The following is a 5,843-nucleotide window of genomic DNA, read 5'->3' as shown; positions in this document are numbered from 1 at the left end:
TTTGTAGTTTTGTGTTTAACAACAAACAAACAAAGCATCATTTTTCGTACGATAAAGACTGTTTTCTTCTTATTTTCCTTGATCTCATATTGAGCTTAAAGTTCAATGTGTGAACACCTCACGTGGAAGACATCATTAAATGTTATCTTTTATGTGAGAACATAAATCATTCATGAGGTAATTGTGGGATGCTTCATATGCCTGTCTTGTCACATGGAGAAGAAATGCACCTGGAAACCAATAGAAGTTGTTTCATTTAAACTTATAGTACCACTCAGCAAAGCGTTTAACCACCAGGAGTAGTAATGAATTAATCATTAGGATCTTGGTTTTCATATAACTGAACTGACAGATAATGATTTAAATTATTTAATAACAGTGGATATGTCTTACATAGCTTTGATATTACATTCCAATTACTCTTTAAATGTTTTGAGCAACATGCAATAAGTATAAGTGTTTCAAGCAAGGTAAAATAAGCATAATTGTATTTTGAGCAAGGTAAACTAAGTATAAAAGTGTTTTGAGCAGAGTACAATAAGTATACGCGTATTTTAAGCAGTGTACAGTAAGTGAAATTGTGTTTTGAGCAGTGTACTATAAGTTAGAATACATTTTGAGCAATGTAAAATATGGAAAAGTGTGTTTTGGGCATGGTACAATAAGTATAAATGTCTTTTACCAGTGCACAATAATTGAAAGTATATTTTGAGCAGTGTACAATATCTATGAATGTGTTTTGAGTAGCATACAATAGGAGCAGATGTATTTTCAATAGTGCACAATAAGTATAAATGTCTTTTGAGCAGTGTACAATAAGTGTATAATCGAAGTTTTTAACACTACTTTTATAGAGATGGCCGACAGGAGAAAATTATGTAATTTTTTTATATTACTAAAATGTTAGACGGATTAAACTAATGAGGAACACAATTATAGAATACATTTGTTATGACGTTTATATTACCATTTATGTAGCTGCCCATTTTTCTTGTAAATTTAAGATACGTTGTAGAGTAGAAGGTAATTTATGAGACAAAAAAGTAAAAGGTAGTTTAGAAAAATCAGAAATATAAGGTAGTTTGTAAAATGAGGAATAAGAATTAACTTACAAAACAAGGAGTAGAGGGCAGTTTATACAACAAAGAGTAGAAGGTAGTTTATAAAACCAGAAGTAGGAGATAGTTTATATGACAAGTAGTAGAAGGTACTTTTTTAAAAAAAGGCTAGAAGGTGGCTTAGAAAATAAGAATTAGAAGGCAGTTTATAAAATAAGGACATTAAAGTGGATTACAAAGTAATTAAATAAATAGGTCAACTGTGGTGCTTACTTACAGGGAAACTAGAAGACGGCAGCAGATGTTAAATCCATTTTTTTTTCAGCCTGGAACTTTTATGAAATTACAAACGTCCTTCAGTTGGTATTTTTAAACAAACTACACCTACTGTGGTTACGACCTCAAGTCCAGAAATTGAATGGTTTCTTCGCACGCACTCTGGAACTGATAGCGACGTTAATTTCAATCATAATTTTTTTCTACAATCCATTGTATTTGGAAAGTTTTTTGTTGCTATATTTTAAGATCTGTGCAAGAACTCAGCTAACAAATGTTTCCGTATACATATAAGCTATCTTCAAATCTATTGTATCTTACGACAGCTTGTGATCGTAATGGTGAGAATGAAGTTAAAGAAAATTAACTATTTTGTTTAATTTGCAGACGTATAAGACATTTAACAGACATATAATACGATATTTTTTGTTTGTAATTAAGCACAAAGCTACACAATTGGTTACCTGTGCTCTGTCCACTACAGGTATCAAAACCTGGTTTCTAGCACTGTAAGTCCGCAGGCATACCGCTGTGCCACTGGGGGGCAATGCGAGATAATAGTGCAGTGTCACAGTTAAATGTAGATGACGACGATCGTTCTGCTTTAGTTTAAGAATGCATTAAATTTGGGTAAACGAATATTTCAGTTGTTTTATTAGTAATTTGTCCCCCAGAGATTCAGCAGCAAATTTTAAGGCTTGTAACACTAAAAACCGGGTTTCGATACCTGTGACGGACGTAGCACAGTAACCCATTGTGTAGCTTTGTACTTGAAAACCAATGAGCAAACAAATTAAATAAAATATAAATGCGAAGTTACAAGAAAAGAATGTATTACTTTGTGAATTTCAACGGTTAGAATTTCTAATTTTTATAAATATTCTTTACGAAAGATGAACAATCATTTTCTTTACAACTCATTCTTTGTGCTCTACAAATGATCAAATATCTAGCAGTTGCAATTATTGTTTTCTTAATAACCACTTCTGAAGTAACGTTTTCTGAAGTAACATCCTGATAAGCAATTAGGTTGTCTAAATTTGACAACAACAACAACAAAAAAAAATCCAAGGAACAACAAAACGACATAAATGAATGATCTACCTGGCCCCAACTATTGCTCATTGGTCAAATCCTTTCATGAAATCTTGAATGGAAGCGCACAAAAGAAGAAGAAAAAAATAGAATGTGACTTGTTTGCATTCAGTGCGTTTCTCTCTAAAGCAGAAATTACGACATTTCCTGACGTCTGTACTCCTGAAAATCACTAATAATAGTACCGAAATTATAGAATTACGATTTTTCTGAGCAGTTATGCTACAAAATATACATTTAAAAAGTAAGTGAATGTTATGTTTGACATGTAGTTTTGTAGAAACTTTATAAAATTTTATTAATGGCCAAAAAAACGCTTTTTGAGATATAATATACACATGAACAGATAAAATGAATAATAAACTTTGGATTCTTTTGAATAAGAGAAAAAGGTGCACAACCTTAAAGTGCCAGAAAATTTAACACCGTAAACTTCATATTTTGAAGTAAAACCATAGATCTGTAGACGCCAGGTTTCACGTTACACCATAGCTTCATACCTCATAGCATGTTAGTTAATTGTATAATTAAATTTGTCTATTTCTATTTCCTGTAATTACCGTGAAAAAATGGAGATATGGTATTATAAATGTGTCGCCAAATCCTGTGTTTTTTATCATCACTGTTTACAAAATTTGTTTTTGTTTGTTTGTTTTGAATTTCGCGTAAAGCTACACGAGAGCTATCTGCGCTAGCCGTCCCTAATTTAGCAGTGTAAGACTAGAGGGAAGGCAACTAGTCATCACCACCCACCGCCAACTCTTGGGCTACTCTTTTTACCAACGAATAGTGGGATTGATCGTCACACTACAATGCCCCCACGGCAGAAAGGGCGAACATGTTTGGTGGGACTGGGATTCGAACCCGCGACCCTCAGATTGCGAGTCGAGCACCCTAACCACCTGGCCATGCCGGGCCCACGAAATTTGTTCATCCTAAATTTAACGACAACACAACAAGAATGAATTAATCGATCCATTTGATAATATCTACTCAAAAGAATGAAGGAAAAACTAGTATTAAGAAGAAGTGAAATTGCTTAAAAGTTCTTGCTTACACGCGTACTTTGTGCGAAATATACGTCTAAAGAGGTAGGTAGAGTTTGGAATGTTTTTCGCTTAGTCACATGTTTTCTACCTTGTCCTTACATAATCCCCCCCCCCCTTCATCCAGTTTCTATAAAGGCGGAGAGCCTTTCTTAAATATTTTCATAAATTAACTTATTTAAGTTTTCTTTACATGTTTTTCAACTTACAACTTTTTATTACGATATTTAGTGTGATCTGTCTTTCATGCATAGTGTTAAGTATATAAATATTAATGTTTTTTATGCATCTGATTACGTCTCTTATGTTTTTCACTTTTCTTTTTTAATTCGTCTTTCCAATTAAATCTTTGAAGTCTGGGTATATTTATGGGTATCTAGTAGTTATCTGTGGATTAACTATTATTAATCAAGAACACCATAGTGGCGAAAGAAAAATACATTTTGGTGCTATGACCAGGATTTAATCTGAGTAAAATCCTATGCGGTATTTCTCTGTTTAGAAGTGCTACGACTTAATAAGGGTTTCTCTAAGCACTTTCGACCCAAGTCAGCTTCCAACATTCTCCATCTTGATGGAGGAATGTGTAGTGGCATGAAATGAAGATGGTTGGTAGATAAGGTAAAAGAGCATAAACTATAACAGGAACATCTAGAAAGATGTAGATGAGCTTTCAAAGACTGATACTTGTTCCAAGAGGATTTCCTCTTGGCAGTTTTAGGACTCTTATCAAAACTCAGCCTCAAACATTCGGGCAGAGACAAATCATGTGTGGCACCAGTAATGTGCGGATTTTCAGAACCTGAATGCAAATCTCGTGTTTGTAAGAACGTAGTAGAGACCATAAGTAAAACAATTACATAAGTTAACTTATTTAGAAAAATGCCTTTAGGAATCTCGATAAGGCTCAGCTAGGTAACTGAGATTCCACTCAGGAGAAATAAAGCTTGCTGATGTAGATCTAAGGTCTTCCAAAGAAATCCATGAAACACCACATGGGTAAAAAGTAATACTTTTACCTTTACAGATGAAATTCTGGGTGCAACGAGATCTGAAGTAATGGCTTTGAATACGTTGTATGAGGAAAGCTTGCAGCTATTGCTATATAAGGCCTGCCATCTGCAGAACTTTGCAAAACATATACACTTCAAAGGACTCAGAATCAACCAAACATTTATTGGACACAAAAGTCGTCAAATGTTGTGGTCCAGAGTTAATCACACTATTATGACAGTGTTCCTTGAGTATCTGCTGCTATATTCAACGAGAGAATAGTGAAGGAAGAAATATATTTTCCACATACATGACCATATGTGATACACGTTTTTAAATATAGGGAAAGTATAATATTAATCGAATTGCTTTAGATGAAGTAACATATAAAAGTTGAACCAAGTCATCAAATTTACAAATCCAGGTAGCACCATTATAATCTGGCCTATCTGATAACATATACGACAACAGTGCTCAGCTGGTTGTTCTACTGGTGTGTAAAACCAACTACAGTATCTTTTCTTGACGCATATATATATATATATATATATCACCTTATTGTCAGTAGTACAAATGGTTTCAAGATTAATAGTTTTTCTCGGAGATGCCAGTTGAGAGCAGATGACAGTAAGATAAACAAAATCCATTTAAAGGCATTCTTATGCCAAAATGAAATATTACTACAGTGTTGCTTAACTTCATATTACGAAATACGTCTGTAGGATGAACTCTGTTTCCTTGCATGGTACTGTAGGAATATTTAGGGCAAATGGTGCTGGCTTTGAAGTTCTGAGTCTGCTGCATAGATCAAGAGAGAGTTTAGAAGCTTATGAAGCAGCCAGTTCTCTGAGGACTAAACATAGGAGTGCTGGTTTTGCAGAAGAACCGTCCTTTGCGAAATTGTATGGAAGAGTCTGGAATGAATTGTTGGTCACTAATTTGGTTGAAAGTAACCGTATGAAATTGAAGTACACTAATCTTAACGTGTTTAGTTTGTTAAACCTGTATCATTTGATATACCAAAAAACTATCAAATGATATATATATATATATAGTATATATATTTGGATTATAAGTCACATGCTGCTTTAGTTTGGTTGACTCCTATTATATGGTCTATTATATTATATTATGAACTGGATCAGTTGACAGATAAGAGAGTATATAGTTGTGGTTTATTTTTGTGGAAACCTTGAAATAATAGAAGTCTTGATATTCTGACGAAGTGACTTAGAAAAGTGACAAGAAACTGTGATGACAGGTGAAACAAATGGCATCAAAAGTTGTTATCAACTTCAAGTCACTTTCATATGAACATTCTGGGTAAAAAATAAACAAATATGCCATTATAAAAAGAAAGAAAATGCATATGATA

The sequence above is a fragment of the Limulus polyphemus genome, unplaced genomic scaffold (genome assembly GCF_000517525.1).
Source record: "Limulus polyphemus unplaced genomic scaffold, Limulus_polyphemus-2.1.2 Scaffold13, whole genome shotgun sequence".
Lineage (NCBI taxonomy): Eukaryota > Metazoa > Arthropoda > Merostomata > Xiphosura > Limulidae > Limulus > Limulus polyphemus.
This window is presented reverse-complemented; position numbering follows the sequence as displayed.